The 14,923-nt window shown below is 42.7% G+C and overlaps 7 non-coding genes across 7 annotated transcripts; 4 read left to right on the forward strand and 3 right to left on the reverse strand.

Annotated features, from left to right (window-relative positions):
- The first annotated feature begins 3,495 nt into the window (after positions 1-3,495).
- Positions 3,496-3,566, forward strand: trnag-gcc (transfer RNA glycine (anticodon GCC)). The gene has a single exon. It is a non-coding gene; the product is annotated as a tRNA-Gly (tRNA).
- A 1,362-nt stretch (positions 3,567-4,928) lies between these two features.
- On the forward strand, positions 4,929-5,000 carry trnap-cgg (transfer RNA proline (anticodon CGG)). Its single transcript has one exon. It is a non-coding gene; the product is annotated as a tRNA-Pro (tRNA).
- An 811-nt stretch (positions 5,001-5,811) lies between these two features.
- Positions 5,812-5,883, reverse strand: trnap-ugg (transfer RNA proline (anticodon UGG)). The gene has a single exon. It is a non-coding gene; the product is annotated as a tRNA-Pro (tRNA).
- A 1,022-nt stretch (positions 5,884-6,905) lies between these two features.
- On the forward strand, positions 6,906-6,977 carry trnap-cgg (transfer RNA proline (anticodon CGG)). Its single transcript has one exon. It is a non-coding gene; the product is annotated as a tRNA-Pro (tRNA).
- A 435-nt stretch (positions 6,978-7,412) lies between these two features.
- Positions 7,413-7,483, forward strand: trnag-gcc (transfer RNA glycine (anticodon GCC)). Its single transcript has one exon. It is a non-coding gene; the product is annotated as a tRNA-Gly (tRNA).
- A 79-nt stretch (positions 7,484-7,562) lies between these two features.
- On the reverse strand, positions 7,563-7,634 carry trnad-guc (transfer RNA aspartic acid (anticodon GUC)). Its single transcript has one exon. It is a non-coding gene; the product is annotated as a tRNA-Asp (tRNA).
- A 132-nt stretch (positions 7,635-7,766) lies between these two features.
- On the reverse strand, positions 7,767-7,838 carry trnap-ugg (transfer RNA proline (anticodon UGG)). The gene has a single exon. It is a non-coding gene; the product is annotated as a tRNA-Pro (tRNA).
- Positions 7,839-14,923: the final 7,085 nt, after the last annotated feature.

Here is a 14,923-nt window from a genome sequence, read left to right on the forward strand (position 1 = left end):
CTGCGCTGAGACGCTGTTCGACTAGATCCGAACCTAACAGCGCTCTGGAAGAAGCCATCTACTAGTCAGGTCTGTATCCTCCACCCCACTGCTCCTACTGTGCCTTTTGTCTTGCTTGTACTGCTATGACTGTCTCTCACATCCCTGTTCTGTCCTCCCGTCATCGTCCTCTGCCCTCCCTCCGCTGTTGCTCCTCCAACCCCTCTAACCTCATTTCTCTGCCTCTCCCCCCCTCCCGCACACTCTCTGGTGCACTCTGGAACTGTCACTCTTCTGCTAACAAAGCTGATTTCATCTCTGCCTTTGCCTCCCACCTCTCGCTCGATTTCCTTGCTCTCACTGAAACCTGGCTGTCCCCTGATAACACTGTTACTCCTGCTGCCCTGTCCTCTCTCTACGTCCTGTCCCATACCCCGCGTCTCACCGGACGGGGAGGTGGGACGGGTCTTCTCCTCTCTCCCTCCTTACTCTTTTCTGTCCCCTCCGATCTCACCTCACTCTCTGTCACTACCTTTGAATTTCATGCAGTCCAACTAACCTCTCCCTGTCAACTCCTGCTCATTTTTCTGTACCGCCCCCCTGGGCCTCTCACTCACTTTCTGGATGAACTCGACTATCTACTCTCCTCCCTCCCCTCTATGTCTACCCCGACTGTCCTGTTGGGTGACTTCAACATCCATCTCTCCAACCCCAGACACTCTGCTGGATTCCTCCCTCTCCTTCACTCCTTTGACTTCTGTCTCTCTCCATCCCCTCCTACCCACAAAGCTGGCCGTCAACTGGACCTCACCTTCTCCAGGGCCTGCTGCCCCTCCAACCTCTCTGTCACCCCCCTGGACCTCTCTGATCACTATTTCATCTCTTTTTCTCTGTCTCTCCCCCCTCTCCCTGCTCCTCCTACCCCCACTGTCACCTCTCGCCGTAACCTCCGCTCTCTCTCCCCCTCTGTCCTTGCCTCCACTGCTCTCTCTCACCTCCCTCCTATCGACTCCTTTTCACGACTCTCCGTAGACTCTGCTACCTCCACCCTCTTCTCCTCACTCACCTCCTCCCTCGACTCCCTCTGTCCCCTCACCTCCCGACCTGCTCGCCCCTCCCCTCCCCATCCCTGGCTCTCCTCTGTGCTCCGCTCGGCAAGAATCACACTGCGATCTGCTGAAAAGAAATGGAAGAGAACCAAACTCCCTGCTGCCCTAGACCTTTACCGCACTCTTCTCTCCTCCTTCTCCTCTACTCTCTCCTCTGCTAAATGTGCTTATTTCCAATCTGTAATCCAAGCCTCCACTAACAACCCACGTAAACTATTCTCTACCTTCTCCTCCCTCCTAAACCCTCCCCCCCTCCTCCTCCCTCCTCTATCTCCCCTGACGACTTTGACTCCTTCTTCTCTTCTAAAATCTCAGATATCCGCAAACTCTTTAACACCTCTCCCTCCCCCGCACCCCCTCCTGCTCCAACCCCTACACGCACTACATCCCCTACTAACTCGCCCTCCCTCTCCACCTTCTTGCCCCTCTCAGACTCTGACCTCTCCTCCCTGCTCCAGGGTCACAAACCCACCACGTGTGCCTTGGACCCCCTCCCCACTCACCTCTTTCAAGCTGCTGCTCCTGCTCTACTCCCCTTCATCTCCTCCCTCCTCAACACCTCTCTACTTTCTGGCATCTTCCCCTCTGCCTTCAAAAAAGCCTCTATCACTCCCCTCCTCAAAAAACCTACCCTCGACCCCACCTCCCTCCAGAGCTACCGTCCTGTCTCCCTCCTACCCTTCCTCTCCAAAACCCTCGAGCGGACTGTACACCGCCAGCTCTCTGCTTTCCTGTCCAACCACTCTCTGCTTGACCCTCTCCAATCTGGCTTCCGCTCTGCTCACTCCACTGAAACCGCCCTTCTGTCTGTCACCAACTCACTTAAGTGTGCCCGAGCTGCCTCTCTCTCCTCTGTCCTAATTCTCCTCGACCTCTCTGCTGCCTTTGACACTGTTGATCACTCTATTCTACTATCATCTCTTGCTGACCTGGGGATCTCTGGCACTGCTCTGGCCTGGTTCTCCTCCTACCTCTCCAACCGCACTTACCAGGTAACCTGGCGTGGAGCAACCTCCACACCTCACCCTCTCTTAACTGGAGTCCCCCAAGGGTCAGTCTTGGGTCCTCTCCTGTTCTCTCTCTACACCCGCTCCCTGGGCCCCCTCATCGCATCCTATGGTTTCTCATACCATTTCTATGCTGATGATGCTCAGATTTTCCTCTCCTTCCCCACCTCTGACTCCACCATCTCCTCCCGTATCTCTACCTGTCTGTCTGCTATTTCCTCCTGGATGCACTCGCATCACCTCAAACTCAACCTCTCTAAATCTGACCTCCTTTTCTTTCCCTCCTCCTCCCCCTCCTCTGATCTCTCTATCTCTGTTCCTCTGGAATCTACCACACTCTCTCCCTCTTCCTCAGCTAAGAACCTTGGAGTCACCCTGGACCCCTGCCTCTCTTATTCCCAGCACATCTCCACTCTGGCACGCACTTGCAGATTCTTCCTGAGCAACATCCGAAGAATCCGACCCTTCCTCACCAACTATGCTACCCAGCTCCTGGTCCAGGCCCTGGTACTCTCCCGCCTAGACTACTGCAACTCCCTCCTGGCTGGCCTCCCTGCGTCCGCCACCCGTCCGCTCCAGCTCATCCAGAACTCTGCTGCTCGCCTGGTGTTCTCTCTACCTCGCTTCGCCCACGCTACTCCACTACTCCGCTCGCTCCACTGGCTCCCGATCACCGCTCGCATCCAGTTCAAGACTCTTGTACTAGCCTACAGATGCCTTGATCAGACTGCACCCAGCTACCTCCAGACCCTCATCTCTCCCTACACCCCCACTCGACCTCTCCGCTCCGCCTGCCCTAGAAGACTGGCTCTACCTCCGCTACACTCCCCTGCCTCCCGAGCCCGCTCCTTCTCCACCCTTGCTCCGCAGTGGTGGAACGACCTTCCTACAGATGTCAGGACTGCCCAGTCCCTGACCACATTCCAGCGCCTCCTTAAGACTCACCTCTTCAAACAGCACCTGTAGAACTCCTCTGTTGTATCCTGGGACACTATCACCCTTCATTTAAATATGCTTTATTTTGCTCTTATCTGCCCCCTATTTTACTGCATTTAATCCTGTACCTCAGAATATTGTAATCTGCCAAGTGTTTAATCTGTAGTATTTTGTACTTAATCATATCCTGATGTAACTATCACTATTTAATCATATCCTGATGTAACTTTCACTATTATCTGCTGTATTATTGAATTGTGGTTTGTCACACTTGAGAATTATTGTATTTCTTGTTCTTATTGTATGACTTATATTGTAACACTTGAATGTATTTGTATTTGCTTGTGATTGTAAGTCGCCCTGGATAAGGGCGTCTGCTAAGAAATAAATAATAATAATAATGCTGCTAATACAGTACCTACATCAAGCAAACCTCAAGCTAACGTCAAGCTAACGTCAAGCAAGCATTGGTGGTTCAGTGGTAGAATTCTCGCCTGCCACGCGGGAGGCCCAGGTTTGATTCCCGGCCAATGCAACCTTCTTTTTTTCTTGTACTTTATGTATACAATTACAGCCACACGCACCTGCCTTCAATCAGTTAAAAAAAAAAAATCTCCCCTTCGGGGAATTGAACCCCGGTCTCCCGCGTGACAGGCGGGGATACTGACCACTATACTAATGAGGAAGGCACACGCTTCCTGCCACTATGGCAATGTATTTAGTTGCAAAGCGTCTAAGTCAAAACTGCCTGCTGAGCTTAATGGTTTACGGATCGAAAACAGTATAGTACAAACAATTAAAAAAAAAAAAAACGGGCTGGTCCGGGATTTGAACTCGGGACCTCTCGCACCCAAAGCGAGAATCATACCCCTAGACCAACGAGCCAGCTGCCGGTTTTATCCGGCGGCCGACGCGTGATACAGTCTCTGGCAGCAAAATAAGTGCAGCATGGCCAGAGCCGTTCCGTCTGCCGGTGCGGAATGCAGCTGGCACCTCAGAGGAGGGAGGCTTAATACTCGCCAACGCAACCTTCTTTATTTTTTGGCATTCTTATAGAGCTGCTTATTTTTTTGGCTTTTTTTTTAAAATTCGCAGCACGAAAACTAGGATTCACGTAACACTTTTTCAATTCATTCATCTGGTCACAGTGTTTTACCGGTACAGCAGGACCCGGCAATGCTTTTAATGCAATCGGCATTAAAAGCTGCCACGTCAGTGGAGAACTGCACGAGTACTCTCGCTCTCATTTCAAACAAGGGAATTTGAATTGCCTTCTAGCCGCTCTCACTCACGCCGGGCGCCGTGGCGTGTGTCTGTAATGCCAGCTACATGGGCAGGTTGAGGCTGGCGGATCGCTTGAGCACGGGAGCTCTGTGCTGCAACTGGCTGTGCCGATCGGGAGTCCGCACTTAGCACGGCATCGACATGGCATTTCAGAGGGAGCTCGTGAATGCCAGGTCGTCTAAGGAGGGGTGAACCGGCCCAGGTCGGGAACGGAGCAGGTCAAAACCCCCTTGTCACACCAGTAGTGGGACTGCTCCTGTGAGCGGACATTGCAGTGCATCCTTTGCAAAACAACGAAACCCAGCCTCCTTTTTTCTATTTATTTTTTGAAGTACATGCTGACTAACTGATCCATTCCAAACAGATCAAAACGAAATCTCACCTAAACTACTTTCCTTATTTATAGCGACCGCTTCTCGATGCCCATAGAAATGCTAGCCGCCAGTTAAAGAAGTCAGACGGCTAAAACAGGCAACAGCACACAGCTCGGAGACACGGCAAAATTACAGTGGTCTCGACAGGTACACCCAATAGAAAAACGTCTCCCATCTAACAGAACAGCTAGGTCTGCACTTCTTTGGAAACTCGGGGGACCAAAACAGCGGCAGGCGCTGGCTCGTTGGTCTAGGGGTATGATTCTCGCTTCGGGTGCGAGAGGTCCCGGGTTCAAATCCCGGACGAGCCCGTTTTTAATTCTTTTGTATTACACTTTTCCAATTACTATGCATTGCCGATACGCACGCTCAAATTTCATGAACAACAATATCACAGCGACTAAGGGCTGATTGCACAATGGTTAAACGAGGACTGCAGTCTTTGTTGAGTCTGCAAAGCAACTGCTTATGCATTAAACACAATTCTGACGTAACAGACTATAAAACCCTTCAGCATCGAGTTTCTGTAGTTTACACAGCACTGTTTATGTTGGTAAAGCATGTGCTTGTTTTTTTTTTTGGTATGTAGTTTAAAACAACCACAAAACTAGTGTAACAGATGGGCATTTTGTAGGTACAATTGTTTGTGTACATGTACAATCTAGCACTAGAACGGGTTAATTCATCATTTCACACTGCACTAGATGCTGCTAATACAGTACCTACATCAAGCAAACCTCAAGCTAACGTCAAGCAATCATTGGTGGTTCAGTGGTAGAATTCTTGCCTGCCACGCGGGAGGCCCAGGTTTGATTCCCGGCCAATGCGACCTTCTTTTTTTCTTGTACTTTATTTATACAATTACAGCCACACGCACCTGCCTTCAATCAGTAAAAAAAAAAAAAAAATCTCCCCTTCGGGGAATTGAACCCCGGTCTCCCGCGTGACAGGCGGGGATACTGACCACTATACTAATGAGGAAGGCACACGCTTCCTGCCACTATGGCAACGTATTTAGTTGCAAAGCGTCTAAGTCAAAACTGCCTGCTGAGCTTAATGGTTTACGGATCGAAAACAGTATAGTAAAAAACAATTTAAAAAAAAAAAAAAAAAAAAAAAAACAGGCTCGTCCGGGATTTGAACTCGGGACCTCTCGCACCCAAAGCGAGAATCATACCCCTAGGCCAACGAGCCAGCTGCCGGTTTTATCCGGCGGCCGACGCGTGATACAGTCTCTGGCAGCAAAATAAGTGCAGCATGACCAGTGTCCCGTTCCGTCTGCCGGTGCGGAATGCTGCTGGCACCTCAGAGGAGAGGGGCTTAATACTCGCCAACGCAATCTTCTTTATTTTTTGGCATTCTTATAGAGCTGCTTTTTTTTGGCTTTTTTTTTAAATTCGCAGCACGAAAACTAGGATTCACATGTGTTTCACGTAACACTTTTTCAATTCATTCATCTGGTCACAGTGTTTTACCGCTACAGCAGGACCCGGCAATGCTTTTAATGCAATCGGCATTAAAAGCTGCCACGTCAGTGGAGAACTGCACGACTACTCTCGCTCTCATTTCAAACAAGGGGATTTGAATTGCCTTCTAGCCGCTCTCGCTCACGCCGGGCGCCGTGGCGTGTGTCTGTAATGCCAGCTACAGGGGCAGGTTGAGGCTGGCGGATCGCTTGAGCACGGGAGCTCTGTGCTGCAACTGGCTGTGCCGATCGGGAGTCCGCACTTAGCACGGCATCGACATGGCATTTCAGGGGGAGCTCGTGAATGCCAGGTCGTCTAAGGAGGGGTGAACCGGCCCAGGTCGGGAACGGAGCAGGTCAAAACCCCCGTGTCGCACCAGTAGTGGGACTGCTCCTGTGAGCGGACATTGCAGTGCATCCTTTGCAAAACAACGAAACCCAGCCTCCTTTTTTCTATTTATTTTTTGAAGTACATGCTGACTAACTGATCCTTTCCAAACATATCAAAACGAAATCTCACCTAAACTACTTTCCTTATTTATAGCGACCGCTTCTCGATGCCCATAGAAATGCTAGCCGCCAGTTAAAGAAGTCAGACGGCCAAAACAGGCAACAGCACACAGCTCGGAGACACGGCAAAATTACAGTGGTCTCGACAGGTACACCCAATAGAAAAACGTCTCCCATCTAACAGAACAGCTAGGTCTGCACTTCTTTGGAAACTCGCGGGACCAAAACAGTGGCAGGCGCTGGCTCGTTGGTCTAGGGGTATGATTCTCGCTTCGGGTGCGAGAGGTCCCGGGTTCAAATCCCGGACGAGCCCGTTTTTAATTCTTTTGTATTACACTTTTCCAATTACTATGCATTGCCGATACGCACGCTCAAATTCCATGAACAACAATATCACAGCGACTAAGGGCTGATTGCACAATGGTTAAACGAGGACTGCAGTCTTTGTTGAGTCTGCAAAGCAACTGCTTATGCATTAAACACAATTCTGACGTAACAGTCTATAAAACCATTCAGCATCGAGTTTCTGTAGTTTATACAGCACTGTTTATTTTGGTAACGCATGTGCTTGTTTTTTTTTTGGGTATGTAGTTTAAAACAACCACAAAACTAGTGTAACAGATGGGCATTTTGTAGGTACAATTGTTTGTGTACATGTACAATCTAGCACTAGAACGGGTTAATTCATCATTTCACACTGCACTAGATGCTACTAATACAGTACCTACATCAAGCTAACTTCAAGCAAGCATTGGTGGTTCAGTGGTAGAATTCTCGCCTGCCACGCGGGAGGCCCAGGTTTGATTCCCGGCCAATGCAACCTTCTTTTTGTCTTGTACTTTATGTATACAATTACAGCCACACGCACCTGCCTTCAATCAGTAAAAAAAAAAAAAATCTCCCCGTCGGGAAATTGAACCCCGGTCTCCCGCGTGACAGGCGGGGATACTGACCACTATACTAACGAGGAAGGCACACACTACCTGCCAATATGGCAACGCATTTAGTTGCAAAACGTCTAAGTCAAAACTGCCTGCTGAGCTTAATGTCGGATTACGGATCAAAAACAGTATAGTACAAAACAAAACAAAAAAAGAAATTCGGGCTCGTCCAGGATTTGAACCCGGGACCTCTCGCACCCAAAGCGAGAATCATACCCCTAGACCAACGAGCCAGCTGCCGGTTTTATCCGGCGGCCGACGCGTGATACAGTCTCTGGCAGCAAAATAAGTGCAGCGTGACCAGAGTCCCGTTCCGGAATGCTGCTGGCACCTCAGAGGAGGGGGGCTTAATACTCGCCAACGCAACCTTCTTTATTTTTTGGCATTCTTATAGTGCTGTTTCTTTTTTTCTTTTTTTTTCAATTCGCAACTCGGAAACTAGGATTCACATGTGTTTCACGTAACACTTTTTCTATTCATTCATCTGGTCACAGTGTTTTACCGCTACAGCAGGACCCGGCAGTAGTAATATTACTATAGCTTATGTCAAAAGTCTAATTTATGACCCTTTTGACTTTTTTTTGACCTTATAGGTATGAATTTATGAAAATATAATGAGGGGGGTGTGGATTTATGAATTTATGAATATATAATGATTGGGCCGTGGATTTTATGGTTGTTACAAGACAGATATGCTTATTGAATATAGGCTTATAGATGCCTATAAACTTATTGCACGTCTTTTATAAGATATGTACAAAAATCAGTGTTTAATATGTTATTTATGTAATCAGGGGATAGGGGGTACCCAAGTTTTATAAATGCTTATGTTAACTTATGCTTGGTGCAGACAACATTGAAGTCTTAGTATTTTTACATTAGACACTTAATGAAAAGAGAAAAGAGGGTATTAAAAGCATAAAGAAAAAAACAATTTATATTTTAAAATGTGTTTAAACATTACACACACACACAAATCACGGAACAAGTGAGCATTAGTCGTTTTGAAAGTGTATCGCTAAAACAAAATAAATTAGATATTAAATTAAATATTTATAAAAGAACAAAAAACAAAACAAAATCTACTCGAGGAGTTCTGAAAAAAGCTCTCTCTCTCTTACTGTTTTAAAAAAACTCCGCTTAAGTACAGTTTGAATTCTCTCCCTCACGGACAACTGCAGCCAACCGCACTCATCAAACTTTAGCAGAAGAATGACTGCAAACTTGCTCTGTGACTTAAATAGGGGGCGGTACCTTGGGCTTCGAACATGCGCACAACTTCCTATAGGTACACTTACATGCGCGCGCACATGAGCACAGGCACTGAGACACCCCCACACGCAGACACAGACACTCACAGACACATAATCACCCGCTATGAACAGACTGGCGTCTCGATGTATTAAAAAGCACCGATACCTATTTGTTAGAGGAAGGCCCCCTGCAGAGAAAGCTTTTGAAATGTGTTAGTATGTAATGCCTATTGTTTTAGTCTCAGCATGGTAGACACTGCGATGACTATTTCAAATGAATATACAGAATATATATATTAAGGAGCGTGCATATTTCTGTTAAGATTAAAACCTGGAATCAATTCTATAAATAAAAACTGTTTAAGCGTGTTTGGTTGTCTGTGTTTGCTTGTTTGCTTGTTTTTTAAAAAGATAAAATTAGAGCATTTTTTTCATGACGCTAGTAAAATTAAAAATGTTCAAATGAAAGACGTATTTAAAATATATTGCATGAACATTTTATGCCTGTATTACCGCGTAAAGAAAGTAGATTTAACTAAGCCTACGTTCAACTATAAACAAACAAACATGTATAATATTTGCTATTGCAAAGCTTGGGTATTCGCACTTTACCTGTAAAATTTATGGAATTGAATATAACTGAATAAAAACAAAATGTAATGATTTTGCAGGAAACAAATGAAGGAAAATTAAACACATATGTAAATGAATAAATCAGAGTTTATCATGTCTTAAGGAATAAGTGCTACGGTTTTTGTAGGGTATTTTGTGTGTCTGAAAAAACCGAAATTCATTTGTGAGGTGAGAATCGTGGCATCTAGTTCTTTAACATATCAGCCTTTGGGTGACTGTATGTTTGTTGATGTTGGAAAGCACGATATTAGCTCAATGTGAATATATATATATATATATATATATATATATATATATATATATATATATATATATATATATAGATAGATAAATATAGGGGAAAAAATGTTTTTATTCAATTTTACACGTTAGGCTCAGCTTGGAACCGCTGTGTATTAAAAGTACAGATAGCGTATGTTAGAGGAAGGCACCCCACTGAGAAACATGGTTCGGCGATCACAGCGGCGTCTGCTAGAGGCAATAAGCCTCATGGTATTTCAAGCGGGATGTAGTTTTGTGGCATAACGATTAGAATATAAAATAAGAGCAAATCTGTGTTATATTGCAAATAAAATAAGATAACCTATTTAAGTGTTTTATCATTGCCCGTTTTTGAATAGACTCCCATCAGGATAATCTCCAGTAGCTTCTCATACACAAACAAACTATTCTTACGGTGGTGCACATCATTAACAAGCTTTTACAGTTGTAAATTTTAAAACTATGTGTGAGCATAGTACAACATTATGTTTTTTTAAGAAACGGCAAATATTGACTCGATACAGTTGTAAGGCTCCTTTACGTGTATCTAAAATGATTTGTGTTATAAAACAGATTGTATAAAATCGTTTACAAAACGAATGAGAATATTTTTTGCATATAATACTGAGTATAGAAAAAAAACTAAGCCCTTTAACTATAAAAACATACTAATATAGGTGTATGCGTCACCAATTCTTGTTTATTAAAGGCATACCCTTAAAAACGTGATTTAAACATAATAAAACATAATTTCCGCATAATATCGAGAATATGACGGATGGTTTGTGAATAGCCGCTTTAGAGAAGAGGGGAGGGGCAGATTTCAGCGCCAACTAGTCTAGGTGTTTATCTCCCCTGATCCAGTCTGATCCGGACCCCGTGTGGTTACAAAGGCATTTACCGCTGATCTTGAGAGTATAAATCGTTCACATACAGAGCTATGTATTACACTTCTGGAAAGGACGATTCCTCTCAAGAAACCTTATCCCGTAAGAACCACTTCAGCTATAAATGGACGGAGAATCAAGCCACAACAATGAGGATCTAAACGGTATGTCCTAGGTTTAATGTTTAAATGCTGTTTTAACTCTGTGTAAAAAAATGTTTGAGACGCGGTTTATTTCTGTTTATGAACAAACACTGTGCGGCGTGTCTGTGATGCAAGGTAACCGTTTTTTTTTTTGGTGAGCGGTCTGATTTTAAAATGGCGGTTAAATGTTAGATGTACTGTAAAAAAATGTTTGAAACGCGGTTTAATTTCTGCTTATGAATGAACACGGTGCCGTGTGTCTGTGATGCAACGTAACCGGGGTTTTTTTTTTGTTTTGTTTGCTTGTCATATTTTAAATTGGCTGTATATGTTAGATGTGTGGTAAAAAATGTTTTGATACACGGTTTAATTTCTGATTATGATGAACAATGTGTGGTGTGTCGGTGATGCTACGTAACCGTGTTTTCTTTTTCTTTTTGTTTTTCTTTTTTTTTATTTATTTTATAAATATTTAATTTAATATCTGTTTTATTTTGTGATACGCTATTTTAAACTTTCTTTTTCATGAAGTGTGTGTGTGTGTGTGTGTGTGTGTGTGTGTGTGTGTGTGTAATGTTAGTTTAAATGCTTTCAGGGAATGCTGACTGTAAATACGTTTTGTCCGGGGAGTAGTTTTTTTTTTGAAAAACGGTGAGAGAGAGAGAGAGAGAGAGAGAGAGAGAGAGAGAGAGAGAGAGAGAGAGAGAGAGAGAGAGAGAGAGAGAGAGAGAGAGAGAGCATTTTAAGAACTCCTCGAGTAGATTTTTTTGTTTTGTTTTTTCTTTTTTTTCTTTTTTTATAAATATTTAATTTTAATATCTGTTTTATTTTGTGATATGCGTTTTTAAACTTTCTTTTCATTAAGTGTATATATGTATATTGTTTAAATGCTTTTAAATGGTGAATAAGACGTTTTCTTTTTGCTTTTAATAACTTCTTTTAAACTTTCTTTTTCATTAAGTGTGTGTTTGTGTGTGGGTGTGTGTGTGTGTATGTGTGTGTGTAAAATGAGATAATAGCGACAATATCTAAAAATATAAAAAAGGGGTTATTACATCAGGATATGCAATGTGTTTTATTTTATGTTGTCATTAATATTATTATTATTTTATTTATTTAAATTCATATATTTTCATTGTTATAGATATCCAGGAATTTATTGAAGAACATTTAATTTCACACCAGGAGGAAGTAATTGAGCATCATCCTATGCTCATTCCCCTCTCACCTACTATCATTCCATTGTCCCCGACATTTTTTTTGGATAGTCAGAATGGTGAGTTTTTCATTTTGCTAACCAAAATATCGCGAGGGTTTTTTTTTTTTTTTTTTTTTTTTCTGGTCTAACTATAAATACCTCCTTTTAAATTGCAGATACAATCCCAGGGCACAACATTTCCCTTGAGCTACCGTGCGATCTAATCGTGCCTGAGGACTTTTTAAATAATTTCTCAGTGATAACAGAAAAGCATGAAAGTGAGTAAAATAGTAGACATATTTGTCTGTTTGTTTTATTAATAACAAATACATAAATGTACTTATGATATATATAGTGCGCGAATGATATTACATGCTAGACATTGTTTTTTAGCTTATTATGATTTCCTTTTAAAAACATACCTGATTCATTCTGTTTTAGAAGCTGAATATATTGAAGATTCTGAGCTTTTGGAACAGTACTTCAAGACATCCTTCAGCGACCTAGCGTCAGACTCCGAATTGTCTAAAAGTATGAACCGTATTGTTTTTATAGATTAATAAAACATTTTTGATCGTTTTTCATAATATTAATTATTTTTAGGTTAAAACATTCATATTCAACCGTTTATATTATTTTAGAAGTTCCTGAAAAATCCGAAAGGAACGACGTGGCCTGTACTTCGGAGGAGGGCCAGGTTATACATGCGTATACCCCCTTGGAGCCTCCCAATAGACCTCAAAAATCTGCAAAAAGACCTCTCAAAAGTAAGTGTATTTAAAATGAAGTTTTTTTTTTTTTTTGTTTTGTTTTTTTTTTTTTGTTAAATATTTCAATCATCTGTTAAGGTATTTTTGGTCTGATTGTATATTTTGGCATATTTTCATTTAGAACGGCCCACTAGACATACACTTCTTGTGGAAAGCGAATCTTCCGAGGACGACACATCCTTCAGCAGAGACCCAAAGTCTAAAAGGCAGCGTAAATGTTCCAAAAGTTTTCATACTTCACTACAATCAAGAGGCACCCCCACCGTCTCCAAAGTATCACAAAGGCTAAAACCTACGCTCCCCTCAACTTCAACTACTGCTAGGTATCACAGCGCTGAGCTATTGAAACATGTACATATGACTATAGAGCAGATCATTTACAGACATCCTGCTTAAGGGCCCTAGTTTCTGACCCAGAAGTGGCTCAGAATATACAAACATTAATTACCCTATTGAAAACGCTGGGTTTTTTAAAACAATAACAGTGTATTTGTGAGCTACAATGGAACCACATCGCAAAAAAACATGTAAAAGGAAACACATTGAAATTACTGTTGATGATTCTGACAATGATGATACGGCTGTGAATGGAGTTCTAAAAAATAAAAAGGTTTCAATTGATCCGAGTCATAATGTGTCAAATTCTGTGGTAAATTCTATATTCGTACCTAAAAATACCTTAAATTCTGATCCTTCAACAAGTTCACATACACATAGTATGTCTACAGCCCCCAATGTCTGTCTGCCCTCTGTTCACCCCCAAAATTTAAATGGTTTCGAGAATTTTGACTATCTAGACAAACTATTAAATGATTTAAATTATAATGCGTATAGTTTACCGTCAATCAGGGCTCTGATTGATGAAATTTCTCCAGATAGGCCCACGATAAATGACAACTCCACTAATATAGACAGCAATAACACCCAGTGCGGTGTGTTTGTTAATGATGCTAAATTGACTCAGATCAATTTTGACTCTTTGGATAAGCTTCTGCATGAAATGTATAGAGAGAATCATGATACTCTAGAGAGTGTAGTTGATGTGGAAAAACAAATAGGGGGAGGTTTGAACAACAGGACTTACCGTGATGATTCTATTAGCATAAAAGTCCCGGGGGGTGGTGTATTACATGATGATCAAGTGGCAGGTCCTTCAGGTTTACAGGTCCCGCATAGAGATAGTGACGGTGATAGAATTGGTGGGGAAGGTGTACAGCGTAGACATAGACCTATGTTTAACAATTTCGAATTGAAGCAACCTCTTAACTTTACACATCTGTATGACTTGGATTCCTACGCTGAAGTTTTTACGGTGTTACATGAAACGTTAGAGAATATGTTGAGTGAGGTTTCTAGAACGCTAAGACCCTCAGACGTTGTCCAGCTTGAATTACGAGCGGGATCCTTAGATATACCAGTGTATGTAAAAATGAATGGAGCCAATTTAAGTCTAGATGATTTTCTCAGTCAGATTGAAGCTCTCCTTCAAAGTCATAGTGAAATTTTGGCTGATGACTCTTTAATGTTGATTGTGCAGGTTATTAGGTGCCCAGAAGGAGGTGGTGTAAGGATATGTTTGCAGACCTTAATGAAAAGTGAGCTTATTAGAAAAAAAGCCAAGCATCTGATTATATGTTACAACAGAGACAATCAATTATGCTTTGCCTACAGCATACTGAGCTTGTTATTTCCAGAATTCAGAGGGGCTTATGAAATGTGTATGGCTGAGGCTTTAAAACTTCAACAGAGTGTGGGATTAAGTGAACATCAAATGGTGTCGTTTGTAGACATAGATAAATTTGAACAGGCCTTAGATGTTAAAATTGTGGTCTGGTACAGATGTCCTCAAAAGGATGTGTTCCTGAATCACCAAACAGATACTCGAGCAAAAAACAAAACTGTATTTCTGTTTCTTCATGAGAGTCATTTCTATGGTATTGTTAACTTGAAAGGTTTTCTGGGTGCTGCCTATCTGTGTAATTACTGTTACACAGCATATAGTAACCGATCGGGACATCGCTGTGAAGGACACTGTAATGTGTGTTTTTCATCAGCTTGTAACAGCGAGTCCTCAGTAAAGGTAAAATGTAACGATTGCAATCGTTATTGTCGCTCTCAGCTCTGTTATGATGAGCATAAGATTCTCAGAGATAAAGCCAACAGTGAAAAACAG

This window comes from Acipenser ruthenus, chromosome 55 (assembly GCF_902713425.1).
Source record: "Acipenser ruthenus chromosome 55, fAciRut3.2 maternal haplotype, whole genome shotgun sequence".
In the NCBI taxonomy this organism is placed as follows: domain Eukaryota; kingdom Metazoa; phylum Chordata; class Actinopteri; order Acipenseriformes; family Acipenseridae; genus Acipenser; species Acipenser ruthenus.